Consider the following 21,920-nt stretch of genomic DNA (forward strand, 5'->3'; position numbering starts at 1 on the left):
TCAACCAGCTAGAAAAGCAGAATGACAGAAAAACTGAGAAATAAAAGGAATTTAGAACAACTAGCATGAGCAGATGGTTATAGATCCATGTTGTTGAAGTCCACTAGGAAATTCAAAGGGTAAGCAAGAACTGGGTTTTACAAGCTGAGGGTTCAAGGACAATCTCCACTGAATTGTTAATTAAAAAATTAATTATTTGATCTCAATTTAGGTCATTCTGTTAAGTTGGTTTATATTTAGCAATGTTTGTAGTCACACTAATGAAAAATAAAGATGGGATATTGAGTCCTGAATTTGAGTTTATCATCACAAATCAATTAGATGAAATCAGTATTTCATCACATGTATGAAATGTTCTTATCTATAAAATAGAGTTCTTTTAGATTTGTTAAACAGAATGAATAAGGTTATAGTTCTCAAGCCTAGGTTACCTCATGTTGTTTAGAAAGACATGCTTCTGTTTGTTGTCACCATTATAAAATGGTGACATTATATGCTGCCAATAACACACACTCAATCTAATTGAACTGTATAATCCAGAATGAGGGCACTTGTACTCATGCTATGTGCCAATAAGTCCTGGAGGTGAGATGCCAAAACATTCCATACATTTATCACAATACCCAAAGTATTCATTTTTTTAAAAAGGTTATTTTAAGTTGATTTTTACTGTATTAATTTTATGTGAAATTTCTGGTAACTCTGTCTTATGGTTCCATCCCTTTGCTCCAACATAAGACAAAAAAGGGAAATAAAAGAAAAAAGACTATACATTATATTCTATAATATGCTTATGTCTAGACTAGTGGCAATCAAGCTCTATGGGCAGGTAATCATGTTCTACATTTAATAAACTATGAACACAGAACACACATGAGTAGAGTTTCCTGCGCTAATCAAATAGAAGACATAAAATGTTAATGAAACATTTAATGGTCTACATAATCATTATTCTACAACATAGTAATTAGGTATAAAATTGTAAGCAATTCACATGAAAGTCAATAATCAAAATACCTTTTTGTGATTGTTTGTACAGTGTCACTCCCTTTTTATAGTGACACTGCTCAAGCAGTGGCGAGCATTCTGGTGGTTGACATGATAAGAACAACTCCTAGCTCATATCGGTTGAAGAAAAGGAAAGAAGATTCAACATCAGTTCTCACACACACACACACACACACACACACACACACACACACACACAAAAACCTTACACTCTAGAGTCTCCTCTGTGTTTGTTTCCCCTTTAATGCCCTTCATCAAACCATCAGTCTAATATTTTCACAACTCCTCAAATGCTTGCATGTTTAAATGGAGGAATCAAAAATGTTTAAATGGAGGAATCAAAAGGTAGACTTGTACCACAGAAACACAGTGATGCATTGAGCCAATGTCTTAAAAATGTGGGAATTATGTTGGGTAGGTAGAGAATGAAATTTTAGGCCAAGAGTCAAGGGTGGGGCTTAAAAGGGGAGAGACATGGCCCAGAAAATGCTCTGGGGCTGGATTTGAGTAGGGCAGGAGCTGGAGAAAGAATGTGCAGTGGGTTTTCATGCCCAGGTAACATACAGGTTCTGAGACAGCTGGATTAAAATTCTGTGACACCTGAGTTCCTTTGATTTTAAGGAAATCTTGGAAAACAGTATCAGAGACTGAGATAAATATTGAGGAACTGTGATTGCTCTTTCTTACTGTGCCACTCTCAGCTTCCTGAAACCATGAAAGCAAGTTTCCCTTGGGAACCGCATACCTGCTCATCTTGGGCTCAGCCCATCATTCTTCATGAGCAGAAAGCTGGGAGCTGCAGCCTCCATCACCTTTCTGGAGTTCACCCAGCCTACAATTCTCCTGCCTCCTTCTGGGCAACCTCCATGAGGTGGCTACTTCCATTTGTCTGGTGTTTGCATTCCTCTTTTTCAAAGACTCAGCCAAAGGAGCTAGGCAGGAAAGGAATGATTTAAATGAAGGGGTTACCCTGTAGAGGCATGAATGGAAAACAGTACCTTCTTTACTATACCTTTTACTTTTTCCCTTTTTTAGTGTTCTCTGTTATTCTGTGTCAGAAAATGGCTAGAGGTAAAATGAAAGCTCTTTTTTTCCATCACTCCTGCCAGCTCCCTGCAGGTGCGAGGAATTTGGTGGAATCCTACATTTGTGCCTTAAATTAAGCACAATGTAGCAGTTTGCAACTCAGAGTTAAAAGAAGAATGTTTTCTCAGCAGGCAAGAATCCTCAGTGTCAACATTTAATGGACACGCAGAAAGGGCTAGAATGACACAGATTTGCCTGCTCCAAATTTTCTTCCTACTGTGTCAATCTGGTTTCACCCACATTCCCTGATAGAAGTTGGGCAATTTCTTCTCTCCTCAGCTTTGAATTGTTACTCTCAGCATCTTCCAGCCCATATCCATTGCCTCCTAAACAGTGCACACTCTGAACCCATCCATTTTTTCCTCCTTTTCTCACATCTGTATTTAAGGGGGGAAAAAAAGCACAAAATTTCTGGATTCCCAGCTTGGTTTATAATCCTGCTGATTTAAGCCACGTATTACGAAGTACTTGTTAAAAAATACAAGATAATGTTAAACCAAACTTTATTCGTTTTGCATTGAGTTGTAACTGTATGCTAAGCAAACATAGAGGCTGGCTATTTGGCTTTCCTTTTTTGGGCACCCAGGTATTAAGAATTGAGTACTCCCCAGTTTATTGGCCCTTTCATCTTCAGTCTCTGCAAATTGCTCTCTTAGTTTTATTTTTCTTTCATTCCAGCATCCTACTTCAGTTTACCCTCTTCCAACTATAGCTATCGACTCCTGTTTGCTGTATATCTCTGGATATGTATATATCTTAAAAGTTACATATATTGTACTTTTTTTATATATGTAAGTAGCTTTAATTTATGTAAATTGGATTGTACTAGAAATCTGCTGTTTTTGTTCTCCTCTCTTGTTTAAAGTTAGTGATATCTCTATGTAGGATTTATCAAAATGATTTTATGTATCAGACAGTTCAGAGATTTTTCCATCACATTTTACTTTCAGCTCTATATTAAGTTGCTTATAAGACATTTAAATTATTTTCAACTCCCTGCTGTCAGAAAACCAGAACAAAAACAACAAAATGCTTACATTGTATTTGTGTACTAGTTTCTTCGGTGTGTAAAACTAGGAGTTAATTTCTTGGTCATAGCATCCAGCTAGTGTTATTTTGTTAATTCCTCAACTGACTGCACTAGTCTCCATTCCCATCAGTAATGCCTTAGCATGCCTGGTTCCTGACATCCTCACCAGTATTTGGTTTTATTTGATTTTCTAATTTTTGCTTAAATAATGTTTGCAAAGGGGATAGTCACTATTGTTTTAATTTCATTTCTCTCCTCATAATGAGATTGAACATATCTTCCTGTACTTTGGGTTTTCCTTTGATGCCTATTACTTAATCCATTTTAGGATTCTTACCTTTTTCATTCACCTGGGTTCTTTACATATTCTAAGGTTAATCACTAGTCTTTGTTTTAACTGTAATAATCTCCTCTCAGTCTGTCAACTGTCTGCAGACTTTGCACATAGTATATCTAATGCCTTTCTTTTCTCCTTTCTTCTACTCCAGATTCTCATCCTTTATTAAGGCCTAACTCAATTGCACTCTGTCATCAAACATGTTTTTACTACTTGAATATCAAAAACCCCTTTGTTATTGCTACCATCACATGAAACTTCTATTCCTTGAGGTATTAGGGATAGTTCTATAAATGAACTCAGTGTTACAGATTGTGTGGAATATATTTGCTGCTTTTATGGTGACAGTCGTGCCTAATGCAGTGTTTAGGAAACAGCTGTCTATTTATTGATTAGATATATTTGCTGAAGTCTTTCAAAAGTGGTTTCCATCACCTATTACGCAGTATATGTTAGATGACTCATTTATCAGCACATTTTATTTGGTTATAAAGTCTCAACAAGGTTTTATTACAGTTTCACAATCAATGTAGCAGTAAAACCTAATAGAAAAGACTAAGCAAATGTTCTTGTTAGTAAACCTTACATACTTAGGCTAAATGCATCAGATTGTTCTTACTCCTATTACACCAAAAGTATTGATTTACCTTGAACTTTTTATTTTGCTTGCTTACTACTGTTTAGCTTAAGTTGACCATAAACATCATTGTTAATTTTATAGAGAAATATCTTGTAATACAGTGATGCACTTATAAATCATGGTTACTCTTGAGCTAACCATCACTGTAGTAGAAATGCCAACCAAAAGATTATTGTTTTGAGATATTAGGGTGAGATAATTTAATATTGTACTAATTGAAAGAAAAGGCTGCTCACAAAGAATGAAAGCATAGAAATAGCATCAATTTTATGCTATCCTTTCCCAACCCTCATTCTTCAATCTCAGGCTCTGGACATAGAAAGGACTGGTTAAGGGTTTAACAGTGAATGTAGATGTGGTCTTAGTAATCTTTTTTGAACCAGAGCTTGACCATGGCTGAGTTACTTGATCTAATAGAATGAGTAGGTTTCTCCATCTGTAGAGGGTGTTGTCAAAAACAAACCAGCCTCAAAAGATTACCTGGATGAGTAAGTACCCTTAGAGAATGCTCCTCTTGGTGCTTGGCTAGAAGAATAAGACCAGCTCTATCTAGATCAGGGCATATTCTTTCTGTCTCCTGTCTCCCTATGATCTAATCACAGACTGGAGCAGAGGGGTGTTTAGTCATTATTCACTTTGCTGAGAATTTGCATATTTGTTTTGCTGGATCTGACAAAGTTTAGTAGTACTTGGAAAACAAGACACCTTAAAACGTGTATCACAAGGCCTAGTATAACATTTGTTTAAATTAAACAGGCATTTTGAACCAAATAATATTCAATGCCTACATGTAAATATCTCCAATATTATTTCTTTTCCAAAGCACCCACATACCCATATCTTGTAGTAACCTTTCCATTCACAGGTCAGCATCTGATTTCATTCACTAACTTGCCAGTGGGACAATGGCAAAGAGTACTTTCTCAATTTCCTAAACAATATTGATAAGACAGCATTTTTTAAATGAACATATGCATACAATGTTTCTTCAAACGCCAAAGTCAAAGTGCTGTTTTTCTAAACATTGAATAACAAAATGTATAGATAGTCTAGCTGAAAGGATAATACATTTAAACTTTCTTCATTTCTTTATTTCAATCCTCTAATTAATCTTGCTTGCTTTTAAATATGTTTTTTAATTTTTTGCTTGTTTTTAAAGTACTTCTTTTTGCAAAGAACTAGCAATTTTGAATATACATATATTTAAATAGCAATTTAAATATTTATTTATTTATATATATATAGCTTTTACTTGAAGAGTTATATATAAAGGCTATCATAGCCTCAGAGTGATTAATTTAAAACTCAGCTGTAGGGCATAAATGACTTAGAAATTTTATCCATGAAGAACTATCAGAGACATTTATTTTTCTCAGTATCATGGATCTATCTCTTTACAGGGCATGAGCAAATTCTCCAGATATCCCTCAAAATACACAAATGGACTAGATGTCAAATTGTAGAATTTGACTTAAAAATATTTCTGTTAAAACACTTTATCAGAGCCTACACTTGCTACAGATTTCATCAACACTTTTTAACAGATTTTCTACTCAGTTATGTTCCCTCTCTCCAGTTCATTCTGTGTAAGTTTGAAATGCTTAACTGATAACACCTTAAACTAATCCAAGAATAATATTAAAAAGAGTACCATTTAATTTACATGGCCTCTAAAAATGTAAGGACTGTAAATTACCTGTCTAGTGATTCTAAGATGTGAATATGGCTTGTGCTTAGCAATTTTAAAAAAATTCTACATATTGCCCATCTTTAATAATAAGGAAAACTCATTAAAGTTATTCACAATCCCATAATTCTAGTAAAACTACTTCATTTTAATTTTTATTTTGCATGTTTTCTTTCAATTCCCACTGATACCCTGGTTTACACAAAGGTATTTATATAAAAAGCAAAACTTTGTATTTTCTTCTTTTTTAGTTTAATTTTTTATGTCAGCTGCCTTCCTTTGATGGCACACACCTTTCTAAAACATCATTTTTAGTTTCCACAAAACATTCTGTAGAGTTTATGTAACTCAATGAATTAATTAATCTCCTTATTTTGGAACATTTAGATTATTTCCAACTTTTGCTTACGTATGCCACTAGAATTATACATCACTTGTTTATTTTTCTCAGATAATTTTTTTGTGTCTAGGTGTTGTGATTAAGGCTATGAATGCTACCTTTTTTTTTGTAAAGTACTGTCAAATTGCTTTCTAAAAGGTGTATAACAAGTTAGACTGCCACCAAAATATGCTTGTGTTCATGTGATAATACTCTTGCAACACTGAGTGTTATCAGAATATTTATGATTTTTGTATAATATAAACAATCCAATGTCTCATTATTGGCTTGCTTATCTTTTATTGATTTAATTATAGTAAAAGAGTAGATATCCACTGATGCATATGTGGACAGCATATGTTTATTTCTTACTGTTTAATTAGGGGAATAACTTCCTAAAATTATTCATACTTATCATAAATATTTTAAAGTACATTTCTGATTACATTTCTGATGCCTCTAGAGAAAAGGCAGAAATTTGATTTTTGTAACTAGACCTGTCTAACAAGTGACTATATTTTCTCTCTTCTTAATATATATAAAAATGAAGAAAATTATGCATATGATATGAAGGCAGTTCATCAACTCCCAGTACAGGGGGATATGGGGATAAAGAAAACATAATTCTGTGGCCAAGATACCAGAGGCTCTGTCTAAAGGCTTTAGTCACCAACAAGGACCCATGAAAAGAATTATTTCCCCAGCTTCACAGGCACTGTAATTATGATCAGAATTTAGCATCTTTATTTTAACTGACTACATTTGGTAAGTGTGGTATCTCATTGAATCACATGCAGAAGCATCCTTGAAATGGAAAATGTGGGCATGGGGTCTTCAGGCTAGTGGAAAAAGGAGTCCAGAGGAGGCAGCAGAACCAAGGGGTAATGAAGAAAGGGTTCCTAGGAAAACCCTGCTCTCAAATCTCTTTGTATTTCCTAACCCATCAAATAGAAATATAGTAGCACCTACCTCATCATGTTATAATGATGATGAAATAAGTTACTCTGGAGAATGTGCTCTAAACAGTTCTTGCCACTCAATACCTGTGAGCTAGTTACCTGAATTTCAGGCCTCTAGATCCTAGAAATTAAGGCATTTCTTTGTACCTCAGTACATTTCTCATCTCCCTCACCTATAGTGGCTACATGCCCAGGTTATACGGGACAGCTCTGATTTATTCCTATTTGTTCTATTGTAAATTCTCCTCTTTCCTTATATGTTCAGAAGTCTCTTATTTTGTACAATAATTTATATGGTCAACCTCAGCTTGTTTATTTTTCCCCATAATACTTAGCACCTTATAATATACTGAATATTTACTGCATATATATTTATTGTCTGCCTGTACTAGATATAAACTCCATAGAAAAGAATTTGTTTTTTAAAATAATTGTCTAGTATTCAGAAAAATGTCTGATGAATGACAAAGCTATAAAAAATATTAGTTGAATGAATGTACTAATCATCTTGATCGTAGTGGAACTATATTTAAGAGAGTTTGGTGTTATTTTGGAATACCCTTGGTGTAGTAAGGCTGGTGTGAGCCACTCAGGGCTCTAAAATGGGAGATGGAGGATCAGCTGGCACCTGAGGGAGAATTGCTGCAATCTCTAAAGCTGTGATAAGAGGATATTTGGAAATAGCTTTGACATCATCTCTGTCTTCTTTAACTATTGCTGTTACTAATATTTGCCTTCTATTTGTTGTTAAATACAGTTGCCTTGATCATTTTTTTCCCAACAAAGCTGGGGATTATAGTGAGATGTTGAGGTGGAGTCACACAAATAGTGTAGTTCGTACCAAGTAGCACTTAACTTTCCCCCCCAAATTGCCTTAGTTGTAGACTATGTATCAGTCAGTCACAGATTGTACTCTAGGCAGTATATAACACGATGACTTGATGGGTCTTGTAAATAATAGCAAAGCAACTCACTAAACTATATTTTACATTATTATCATAATCACAAAACATTTATTTAAAGTATGTTGCTGAATTCCAGAAAGGGTTTGCGAAATAACTCCTTTTAGTATCTGAAGTGTTCGAAAGTGTTTAGCTTAAAAGTAGTATACATGGCATAATATAACAAACATAACATAACTCAACCTTTATTGAATTCATACTGTTTCCCAGATACTAAGATAGACTCTGGGAAGACACACTGTCTGCCATCAGAGTGCCCGGTATGGCAGGTGAGAGAGACAGGTGTAAGTTTTGTCCAAAGTGATTGGTGCTGATAGAATTATGCAGAGCATTATTGAAGGGGCAAATATAAATGTACAGGATATGGTAACTGATCGTTTTGGGTTTCCACTAAGGAAGGTTTTAGTCAGTGTACTAAATGGAAGGAGTTAGGTTTTGGGTTGGTCTCCCAAGCTTCCTTGTGATAAAGGTTGTGACTGTTTTAATATAATTCCACAGAGATCAAGGAATCGTCTTCTTTAGGAATTTGTATGGAAAAAATAAATCCATAATTCTATTTGTACCAGAAGATAGGAATTGAAATCAAATAACATTTCAAATTCTCTGTCAGTCTTTTAGTTCTATGAAATGCATTACTTATCTCTAGGATACACAATTGTAAAGCTGTTTACCTAATGTTCAGGAATAAAGAAGTGCATATTTCTGTATGCAAGGCTCTACTGTTTTATAGATGTTCCAAAAGAACTTAGAAATAATCTTACTAATTTAGATTTTCTCTTAAACAAGATCACCTTTACACTGTATTAATACTCACATTTAGGCAGTGAAATGTCCTTTGCATTTTCCTGGTATGTCAGGGACAAGTTTAAGTTTCACTTCCTATGCAGTGAGTCTCTCTAAAAGAAAACACAGGGTTTCAATTTATATTTCCAAACACCAAAATGAACCCATCTTACATAAATGAACAGTGTCATTGGCTGCAATTTACATCTCAATGTAAATGTCATTTCCCTGCTTACTGTTGAAGCTTTAAGTTCAGGCTTTGAAAAAAATGCTATCTGTTCCTGTTATTACAAGCTACATTCCTGACAGCGCTCACATTAATGACGCTAGATTGCTTGCTTTAGTGCCTTCCTCTTTAAAGCTTATTTTGTCATCTTCCACCCCTTCTTTGCCTGTTCTCAAACAGAATATATTCTAATGAGATTTAGGAAAGTTATGTTCCCAGACTCAGAAGAGAACTTGCTTCTTCTCTGATTTAGGTGACAACAAGCCCCAGAATTTACTTAGAAAGTGAATCCTACATACCTTAGATAGATTCTGTGGGAGCAGCAAGGTAGATGGAAAATCACTCTCTTCCGGATATTACTTGCATGTTGTAAATATTTAAAGGTGAGGATAAGCTGTCACGAGGACCAAGGCAAAGGGACAATTGATTTTGTATTTCCTCTGGGGTATGGAAAAACAAATTTAAATTATGTTTTTAAACTTAAGTCTGTAGAATAATATCTTATCATTCATTTTAATATAATTGACTTATCACAAGCAAGTAGTTCTATGTCATTTAGTGACTTTTGCTATATTATACCACTTGAAATAGATAATGAGCAAAACAGAGAATACAGAAAACTGAAAGTTCATTCTCCAGCAACATATATGAGAAGAAAAAATAGATAAAAGCAAAATATTATGTCATTTTTGGTTATGAGAGATAAGAGTTAGTTTAGAAACAACAAAAACAGGAACGCTTTAGGAATGTTTCAAGAGAAAACATGATGACCATAAAACCTATACTCACCTATCTTTAGGATGGGATGACACTCACAAAAGCTCTTTCAGTTATTTGGAGTAAAGTAAATAGATGGAGCGAGATTACTATTCTATACTTATATTATTATTTGGACAAAAAGCTACATTTTTCTCTAAAACTTGCATTGTTGTGACATATGAGAGAAGATAATGGTTGAGAATTCTAGTGATGTTGTTTGTTTGTTTGTTTTCTTCATTAAAAATTGCTTAAAAGGCCCTCTTCTATTGAAGAAACTTCAGATGACTTTGGCAAAACCTCAGAGTACAAATGGCTTCTACCGTGACTTTTCTAGAAGCTTGAGTTGCCAACATATTATGGGGAAAAAAAGGAGGATCAGATTACTCAGTGTTTAAATGGGTAGAGATGAGTGGACACAAAGTTTCAGATATCACTAGACTATCAGATCCATGGTCAATCATGGTCAAAACTTGAAGACATAGATTAAAAATCAGAAGACATTTTTCACTCTTTATAATTTCTTTTCACACTGGGGAAAGTAATTCATTCTTCTTATTAGCATGTGTTTTGTTTCTTCATAATTCAGTGCCAACATTTTCTTCTAGTCTGATCTGTTCACTTGTTGTTTGCCAATGTATCTGAGGGTGACCCTGACAATTATTACAAAGGAAAACATTAGAGAATAAAAGTAAGGCAGAGGTTTCTTTTCTGAATTTTTTGTCAATAAAATAAACATAAGAATTATGAATTAGAATGTGCCATGAGGCTTCTAAAAGATGAAAATGTTATCACAAACACAGTTTTAACTCTACAATCACAATGGACTCTGATGAGTAAAAGAAAGATTAGCTTCCCAGAGAGAGCCATCTGACTGCACAATGAGCTCTCAGATAAATTTGGATTTTTAAATTTGGATTTTTAAAAATCAAAAGAGAGATAATCTTGCTGCTGGCAGTCAATCAACAAGAATATAGATCGTTGACATTTTACACCTATGTTCTTGGTCAATAAAAATAATCTCGAAACAAAAGAGAATATATTAAACCAAACAGGATGAATGCTCAAGGGGAATGAAAATAGGAAGAGAACATTTACAGGCTCTGAATGAGTTTAGGCCTGGGTTGCCCAACCTAGTTGAATATAATTCAATAATTTATTCCCAATATAATTTTTACCACTGTAAAAATTAAAAATGTTATTATGATGGGCTGAGAGATGATGAATTTCCTACCCAGTGAGAATTGTAAACAAGAGCTGGATACCAACTTGCTGGAAATAGAGTGGAGGAAACTCAGTATCAGAGGGTGATTGGACTAGACTGTATTAAGATTCTTCTCTTCAACCCTAAAGTCCTAATAAGCAAAGAAACATCTCTTGACCATATCTCTCATCTAAAGAGTATGGCCTAATTCTTACAGATCTTCTGAAAAATTTATTCTCTCCTACTATTAATCCCCTTTAAGATGTAGAATTTTTTTTGGTAGACTATAAATGTGAATTAACATTGTTGCTTTCCCTAGTAAGAATAATACGAATTTGAGTCATATCTGGTTTGAAATAGTAATTATGAGCATAGAATTTGTTTCATATATTGTTTGATTTTTATCTTAGTTCCATCCTTCTCTAATTATGTAGTTTTGAGTAAGCTACATAAATTTCTAAATTTCAGGTTACTCATCTATTAAATAAGGATAACACTTTCCTCATAGGGTTATTGTGAGGATTAAATGAAATAATGCATGAAATAGTGGCTGGCACAAATAATTGCATGTTGAGGTCTAATTGCTAAGCATTTAATTCTTCTGACCTTCACATTTTTCAACTGTGGAATGGAGTAAAGGAGCATCATCTCACAGAATGGTAGTTTAGTTTTAATGAGATATGAAAAGCATGTGACACCGTGCCTGACTCTCAGTAGTAGTTCAACCAATGCTAGTATTTCCTACCCTCTTGAAGATCTCTAGGACTGCTGGTGATGTTTGCCACATTCCTCTGTATCTGGCCTTAGCTTGCATTATTTAGCCCGCTAAATCCCACGTCTAAATGTCAGACCACATATCTCGTGGTGTAAGACAGTGATTCTGGGGTCTTTAAACCCCCTTGAGAAGCTCCTGAAAGAAACATCTTCTCTTTCCAGAAATATATATGTATATATCCACCCAATTTTAGCTACTTTAGGGATCCCTGAAGTATGCTCATGGGCCTGTGGACTTCAGGTTAAACATCAAAGTCTATGGCACACCCTGGTTGTACATGAAGACCCACAGATAATCAAAATGGGACCATCCATCCATTGTATTTTGCTATCTGACTGCGTGCACATCAGCCTGTGTTCATTTGAGTTAGTGCCATCTGGTTGAGCTTCAGTGCTTCCAGAGGGCTAATACAGAATGTTCACTTTGGAGCATGACTAATAAACTGGGGTTCACAAATAGGTAACCTTCTTAAACACTAAATGATACTAAAATGAGATGAGGAAAGCCTTGTACTGTGAGAAATGCCACCTAGAGATTACAGAAATGAAATCAAAATATCAACTTGTTTAAATAATGGGTGATAGAAGGATAAAACAAAAGGCAAGAACTCAAAATTAATAAACATAGAAAATAAATATGTGCATACATATTTAGGTAATATCTTACCTAACTTAAAGCAACAAAATGCAGTTTTCCACTTGCCTGGTTTAGTGGTTTGATGGAGCCACTCTTTGGACTTCTCTCTTCCTTAGCTGTCACTGATCTAATTGTACTTGCTAAACTCTCAGAAGCTATTTTAAGGTTTGGAGAAAAATGTAGCTGTGTTAGATGATTTTCTCTCACTTTGGTATTTTATGAATACTAACAAATTGTAGCATTTTTTGAAACTCAGTACCCCTCCCACTCCAAAGCATTGATTTTAAAGGCACTAGGAAAAAGATAAGCTCTGATAAATAGACATAATATATAAACAAATAGTGCCCAGACCAGGAAAATGCAACAAGTGTATTTGAAATTATTCAAAATGGTGGAGTTCTTCTAGAATGACTTAACAAGTGATTTCAGTGTGAATTCAAATCCTCACTTTCCTCATAATCCAATTATGCTGAATTTTGCATTAGGTTAACTTCAAGGCAAGTTTCTGAGACTGGATATTATCCATGATCTGTGTCAGATGTTATGGAATTCTTCTGCTTTATTTGAAAACACACCTGAAAAAGTATATTCATTTCAGTATATTTTCAGTGCCATAGGTACTTATATTGTAAAGAAGTATGCTATCAACCGTCTTTAGTGTAAGTTCAAGAAAATAATTATATTTAATATAATATATATTATCTTTTTCCATTTTTAATGTCTTTGCAACTTAGGGCTTTAGAGTTTACAGCAAAGGAAATAAACACTTTTTTTCTTTTTAAGTATATGGCCAGTCAAAATGGATTAAAATTCTGGCTCCGATCATTTACTGTTTCTGGGACTTTACAAACCTGTGGTTCTGACTCTGATCCTTAGATTCTCAGTAGGGCCAGAGTGGCAGAATTGGTTTCATCAGAGGAACAAGTTGCATTACTCAGAAACAGCATAATAAAGGAATCTGTTAAGTTCAGTATAACACTAAATTAAAATCTGAAGAATATGAGTAAACTGAGTGATACCAATTATCTTTTGGGTAATTGAAACTATTTTAGTAAGTAGCTAGAATTTAATTGAGGAGAGAAATTTTCATGTTTTATTTATTATTTATTATTCAGAAATCACTACTCCTGTATATTACCTGTATATTTCTACGTGACTTCAGAAATTTAGGCCTCTGTAATGAGTCTTCATGACACTCATCTGGATTTTTTATTTTAGTTATCCCTTAAAACTTTGCTACTCAGAATATGGTCTGGGTACCAGCAGCATCTCTTCACGTTGGAGCCTACAGAAATGCAGAATCAGGCCCTCCTCAAGACTATTGAGTTTGAATCTATATCTTAACAAGGTAGGTAGGAGATTTGTATGGTCATTAAAATTTGAAACACTGTGATGAATCATGATAAACATGAAATCTTCCCTGGTATACATTACTTTTAAATTTACTATTTTTATTTTTTAATATGATTTTTTCTTCTGAAGGGGATTCACCATTATTAAAGAACACAATGAAAAAATTCACATAAAATTTTAAAAAGTGAGACAAAACTTCAAAGAAATTTCATGCTTTATCAGCCCATAGCATCCAAAGAACATGTTTTTCTACTTTCAAGAATACATGGTGAGAAAGATTTAGAAGAATTACATAACCAAGTGTTATTGTAAAACACCATTCAATCACAGGTCTCCACTGAAATGACTTTCAGAAATATTCTAACTTACTGTCAGAATTTTCTCTTCTCTATTGGAAGAATAAGAGAAAATTTTTATTAGTCATATCTGGTGAAGAATTCCCACTAGTAATTTAGTGACTAAGCATTCTAAAAATCAGACCACCATATGGTTTCCAGAGTTGCTGGAAAAAATTAAATTTTAGTTAACTATATACTTCACTTTACAGTCATTTAAAAGTTTTCCATCCCAAAGAAAGAATGTCTTCAGTTATTTTCAAAAATCTCTACTTGGATTCATAAAATCCTACCTAATTACTGAAAAAATTCTTCTGTCTAGTGTGGGAAACAACACATAAGTGATTCTCCTTGGAGAATGTTTTAGCCTGAAACATTTCCACTCAGTGTCATAACCATTAAATAGCAAGAAAAAAATGACATTTTATCAACACAATATAAAAGCGAACCATGAGTATGTGTATCAATCAGAAAACTTGCTGCCAAAGAATATGGACGGCTGAGTCTGAGGCTTTTAATTAATATGTATTTGATACTCAACAATTCATTTTGTCACTTACAGGTTCCCTAGCAGATAAAGAGTAGTAAGAAGGAAAGACAAGAAAAAAATATTCAAAAGAAAATCTCAATCTTGAGAAAATGCTGTCATTTTTTTCTCCTGTGAATTGGGAAATGCATATCATTACTTGATTTTTGTACATAGGAGAACATGTTCCAAATTATAGTTCTTCAAGAGAGCAGCTGCTTTAAATATTTCTTGCTAGGTACATTGTATCTTCAAACACTACAGAAATCATTGTGATTTGGAGTTTGTAATTTTGAAATCCTCCATTGGCTGGGGTTAGGGTGAAAACTGAGGGAGATGTTATGAAAGAAAAGACAAGACACAATAAACACTCATTTTTCTATGTTTATAGGTAAGAAGATACTTATATTTTCATTATGGTTTTATACCTTATAAGGAATTTTTCTTATATTATTCCATTTGACCATAATAGTAGATCATTAGTCAAATGTTGTTGTTCATGTTTTACAGGTAAGTACATTGAAGCTCAGTAACTTCAATGATTCAACCAAGATCACAACAGATATTAGGATTTGGATCTGGAATTCTAATTCATATCTCCTCATTGCAAATTTTTCTGCAAGGCCTACTGCAGTGATTCGGAAGACAAACAAAAGTCTCAATTAAAATATTTAATAATAATAATACTAATTCTGTGCTTCCTAGGTGCCGAACATTGATCTGAAAGCTCTAATTAACTGAGTTAATCCTTATAACAACTCTGTACATGGAATCCATGTTACAGTTGTGCAAAATGAGCCACAGAGATGTTACATAATTTACCCTGAGTCACTCAGCTAGGAGGTAACAGAGTAAACATTTGAATTCAGGATACCTACTCCAAAATTTCTACTGTTATTCTTTCACTGATACAATGTTGTGTGTGATCTGCTTAGCCCAGTGCCTGTCACACTGTCAGATTCTCAAGTAACTGCTAAAACATATTGCAATTAATATCTAACATATACCCCAATTTGTTAACAGAGACCATTTGTGAATAATAATTAAGTTGTGGAAAAAAACACATTGGGATATTGAGAGTTAAATATATAATTTATTAATATTTGATTTTTAGTGTATAATTTATATATATATATGAAATTGGCTCTTTCTGGAACTAAATAAAGTGAAGAGAATAATAAATCTCTCTTGAGTGCTATCAAAACCCACAGAGAATATTTCTTGAATGTCAAAATAACATAGAGCAGCAGGCAGTGCAGTGCAGAGTAAAATCTCTTTTTCTATTTGTAAATAGCTGTGTTACTTGAGAGCACACAATCTAAAAATATTCTTTGTTAATAAATTGGAGTCAGTTTTGGATGTTCATTACCTGAGATAAGTACTTTGGATACCTAACATTTGCATATTAGGAAACAGAATAAGAAAATTAAACAGCCTGCTCAGCCTCACAATAAATGACAGAGCTCAGAATCTAGTCAGTCTGGCTCTAAAGCCCGAGTGGAAAGTTCCATAACAAGTGGGGGTTAAAACCTGCTTCAAATTCTCCTTTCTTGGAAGGGTTGAAAATGGGGGAGGTTCATCATGAAACGTCATATGAGCTGTGAGAGGCTATGGTTTGGTCCCAGGGCCATTTATCCAAGTTGATCTCTGTGAAATAAATCCCTATTTCTTACTCTTGCCATGTAAAGGAATGCAATGACACATATACGTTTGTTTAATTTTGTCCATTAGCTTTTTGGTATTTCCATGTATTTGAAAAGTGATATGAATTATGTAGAGTTAGTAATTTTATCTCATAACAAACTGTCTAGTTTGTGGAGAAAAATATTCATCTTGTATTATTTCCATTCTGACATTTGACAGTGGTTATTTTTGAAAATATGTTCCTACATATTATATACATTAATTTCTTTATTAGCTCTGTTTTGAAGGCTAGATTGTGGTATTCAATTTTATTTATTTCATTGTACTCATTTCCTATAAGTAACATTATTTTTAATATTACTACTACTAATTTCATTTCTTCTTATTTACTTTTGTAAGCAAAGAGGCACAGAACCATAGGAGGGGACTCCTCAGCCCTATGTTTGGATCCTCCGTACTCTTACTCACCTGGAGGTAATATACTGATAGTTTATGAACTGCCAAGACAAAAGTTCCAGGACAAACATCATTTTTTCATAAAGTAAACTAAAATGCAAATGTAATAATAATTTCTTATCTTTGTACAGCATTTGATATCATACAACCCTTTCCACATGCATTTTCTCATTTGATCCTGGTAGCACACCACTGACATAGTTGAGAGAGAAATTATTCCAGAGTTGTTGTTGTTGTTTTCCTTCTTCCGCTTTAAAAATTCTCCAGGATTTTTGCAGAAGGTGCAACTCAGATGTTTTGTTTGACCCACAAAATTTGGCATGTATGGTCTTTTATTTTAAAAAATTAAGTTTTTGCCATCCTTAGATATTAAGAAATAGCACATAATATTTACATGATGTAAAATGTCCTATATTTCACAACAGATACAGTAATATAGCCACGCATTTATCCCTTTTAGTCTTCAAGTGAGAGCTGATGAGGAAATTAATGTAGTATTGTGTCTAGAAATATTTATTTCAAAAATGCCATTACCAACTGAAATGGAGTAGAAATAAGACACTCAATTGTTGGTAAAATTTTACTTGATGAAATTTCGATTTCCTCTTGAAAACCAGGCAGGTATGATCACATCAGGCCTGCATTCCTGCATGACAGCCAGCCCAGAGCTTCATATCAGCCTCCTCCCTCCCAGGGGCACAGGCTATTTATTCCATGCCTTTGGAGCTCCTCTGCACTCAAGCCAAATGTCAGTTGCTGCCATATATAGATTATGCAATTAACAAACCTTGTGAAATTTCACTTTTTTCATATGAAAAAATTGGATATATTGATATTTTATAAGGATCTCATGATGACACACTATATATCAAAACAGTAGAAATCTACAATGCTAAACAAACTCAATATGCTATAAACAACCGAAAGTTTTCTAAGAATAGATACTCACATTTTATCACTCCTAAATAAGGATATTCAAAATCTTTCTGTTCACTTTAGGGCATCACTGTGCAGAAGAATTTGTGTGAATTTCTGGATGTTTTTTACCTTGATGTCATAGCTGGGATTCTAAAAGTGGAGTACTTTTTATCTCCATAACAGTTAATATTTTAGGTGTTTCAAATCCTCCTAATGAAAAACACTCTATCACAATGACTAAGTGTGCATTTTTGCTTTTAAGAAGCACCAAGTAAAGGGAGTGGAGGGAGGAGAAGCTCTCACGGTGAGGCAGCAGGTGGCTTGCCGCTTACTCAAGCTTACATGCTTTCCTCTGTTGCGGAGAATTCTGGAGAAGAGAGTGATGAATCATGGTTCTCTGCCCTCTGCCTTCTAGGCCTAGCCCTTGATTCTGCTGTTTCTCCAGAACTGGTTTGATGATTTGTTTAAGTGGTTCTGCTAAAAAGTGAAGCTTGATTTTCCACGTATTTGCCTAATCATTTCCCTCTCCAGATTCTCTATTTTCCCTGAAATTTAGGCTTCACGCAAAACTTCTGGAACATGTCCTTGGTTTGTGCATAGGCTTTCAACTTTTTTTATTTTATTTATTTATGCTTCTAAAATTTAAACCAATGTTAGAAATACAGAAATGCTGCACACACAAAGAAAAAGTCTGCATTCTTTATATTCCTCAGCCTCACTCACTTCCTCTAATCTTAACGTCTTACATAACCATAGCACAGTGGTAAGAAAAGAAAAATAACATTGATACCATAGTACTAACTATTAATGTATTGACCTGACTTGACTTTCTTCATTTTTCCTATTGATGGCCTTATTTTGTTCCAGGATCATGTAGTTGTGCTTTCTTTTTAGTCTCTTCTTGTCTGTAACAGTTCCTCAGTCTTTCCTTGTCTTTCATGACCTTTGCACCTTTAAAGTGCACTCACTGATCAAGTGTTTGGTTTTCTTTCAAGTGGTCATTTTATTATCCTCCCAGCACACTTTGTGTCCTTGTGCAGAATGACATTAGGTCCTCTTCCTCTCAGGTTGTTAGAATAAATGCATTTAGAAAGATATGGCTTCTTGTGAAGCTCCACTGAAAGAATGCAAGGTCTAATATAGCAATAGTTTAAAAAGGGAAGAAAGAACCAAGCTCTGTGGTAATTATGATAATTGGGCATGAAAAACAGGAATGTTTAAAAATACCATATAGTCAATATATGTATATTCATGTATGACTGAAAAATTGTGCTGTACGCCAGAAGTTGACACATCGAAAACTGACTATAACTCAATTAAAAAAAAATACCAGGTAGTCAGTGGATCCAATTAAATTATGATATCCCACAATGTACTCTTTGAATAATCTCTTAGGAGTTCATGTGATTGTGCATCTGAAGAATAGCCATTGCTCATGAAAAGCTGAGTATCTATCAAAGTGTGGGCGGCATCTGGTAAAAAGAATGGAATAAATGGCCCTGCAGTCCTTTTGCTGCTCTGCCTAAAGGAATGAACTTTGTTAAAATAAGTGTGTACTTTATTTCTAGCTTTTAAAGCCTGTGTCAGATAGCTCTTACAAACTGTGGAGAGCAGTATGATTAAACTGAGAAGTGTCCCTCCATCTTATAGGAACAAGTGGGAAGGAAAAAAGTACACTGGAATATATGGGTACATAGAACTTGTTCATTTAAAAGGTGTCTGGTATGTGTCTCTCAAAAAGAAATAGTCCTATCAATCTGCTTGTATGAGGAAGAGGAATTAATACTTGGTTGTAGAAAAGGGAGGTCTACCATGTTACTTTTTAAAAATAGGCTCATCTTTAAGAGGATTTTTTTTTTGTGACTCATGATGATTAAACATTGTTCTATGAGGAGCCGTTAATTGTGCTTCTGAATGTGTGGGAGGAAAATGGATTCCACCTCAACCGATTTTATTCTGTCATTTGTAAATACCCTTTTATGAGGCAGGCACTTGGTATATGATAGTGATGATGTTGCTGAAGTAACATTAACACATGGGAATGAAGAAAGTAATAGGTCACTGATGACTTTAACTGTGTGAAACTAAGTGATGATAACACAGTGCTTGAACAGGAGAAGTAAGGAGACTGGGAAGATGAAAAGAGTGTGGCTTTATCAGCCAGCATGTGTATCAGAATGGCGATAACTTATCACTTATTGAGAGATTGTGTACAAAGGGAAGTGCTGTAAAATCATCCTACTACCTAAGTTTATAGAGATCTAAATGTGCTTTATTGATTCTGTCTACTTCAAGTAGGTGACAGAGTGCATTGGCCTTCCCTTATGGATGGAGGCACTAAGATACAGCTGTAGAGTTCTGCTTAAGACAGAATCACCTACCACACGAAAGGAAAGCCCGTCATTCAGCTAAGTTCTTGTGATTTAGTCTTGGAGCCTCCAAGGAATATGGCTTATGGTTGCCATATTTTCTGGCTGAGAAAATATAAAGACTAAGATGATGTAAAAATGTTCCTGCTGTTAAATAAGTCAAATGCTGCCAAATGATTTTAGAAAATCATTTTAGTTCCCTGTTTACTTTCTTTCTCTTGCTCATTCTCATTCTCTGCATTCATATTCACATGTGTTCTTTGTTTGTATGCATAATGAGGGGAAAAGGACAATCTATGATTTAATGTTGAAGGAAATTAACCAATATTTTAAACGTACATTGAGTTAATAACCTGACAATAAAAACAATTAAAATTACTGTAGTTGTGATCAAGTTCAAAGCAAGGCTATTAGTAAGTACTTCCTAGACCTTTCAATTAACATAAACTTCGAGTCCAATTTCATGTGCATTAGCATAGTTAATTTATTGTCATTTAAATGCTTTCTTCATGAAGTTTCATATAGAAAATATGTAAGACTTCTCCATACCTTTAATTAAGAGTTGAGAACCTGATTTTCTTTTTAAGATCAGAATCCAAACATTTAGGATCCAAAACTATATTGTTTGGAAAACTAGACAAACTCTTATCTAACCAATCTAACCCATCATTCCTTATTTCATTCATTTTTCATAAAAAAGAGAAACCCATGCTAATTAAGGACTTGCCAATAATTAGAGCTCTGAGTTAATTATTAAATATTTTTAATAATGCATTTATAACTAATTTCCAAACCAGACCTAGTTCTTTCATATTTTGAAAATATGCTTCATTAGGGTTACTTAATGTATTCTGAGTTTTCTGTTTTTAACTCTTACTGAATCTTTTCAGTCAAAAACTTATGTTTTTCTTTTTAAAAAAGATATTATAATAAACAGTACAGTTATCAAAATTTGTAACTTTACTTTGCAGTTTGATTATCACAACATGTGAGCTTAAGGAGACTAATAATAATAGTGATGATCCAGATGAACATACTGAAGAAAGTTGGACATGAGCTCGAGTTATCTTTCAAAAAGGTGGATTTTTCTATAGGATGAGTTTCTGTTACAGGATGATGGCTTGTATAAAAATTTGAACTGAGTTTATCAGTATTTGAAATTGAGCAACTCAAAGCAATGATTCAGGAAATACTATATTAGGTTCAGAGGAGGCAGTTGATGAGGTACCATGGGCACCGAGCAATAGTTGCAATACTGCATGCTATTCAGGGAGCACATACAAAGAGGCAGACATTATACTAAGCACTTTAGAAATTTGGAAAAGACTTAGAATAGTCCTTCACCAGGGACACCCATATTCTTCATTATAGCTTGACATGCCTAGGGTTTATTCATTGGATTCTTGGCTTTCATGTGTCTTCACTGTAGTTCTCTGATACCTTTCTGAGACCTAAAAATTGTTTTATATGATAGGAAATGAAAAGATTCCCCAAGGTAGCTCTTCTACACATTAGACTGGGCTATAAGTCACAACTTAACTTGGGTTCTGTTTTATTTTTCTGGTGATGTTGCTTCTGTTTCGACTTATGACCATTTTAAGTCTCAAGGAATACAGCATTTCAGCAGAAAGTGCCAGTGTCAGCTCCAGTCTAGGTGCTAAGCTTTAAATTGAGTCTAGGGGTACGAGGGATGCGAGGTTATTTGGAGGGAGAGGAAGTATTCTAGAGACGTTTGTAGGTTAAAGGAGAAATTCAAAAATGAAGTTAAGATCCTTCATTTGAAGGAGGTACAGTGATGGGCCCAATATGTCAAACACTTTTTCCCTTTGTTTTATTGAACTATAACTGACA

Source organism: Camelus dromedarius, chromosome 1 (genome assembly GCF_036321535.1).
Source record: "Camelus dromedarius isolate mCamDro1 chromosome 1, mCamDro1.pat, whole genome shotgun sequence".
Classification (NCBI taxonomy): domain Eukaryota; kingdom Metazoa; phylum Chordata; class Mammalia; order Artiodactyla; family Camelidae; genus Camelus; species Camelus dromedarius.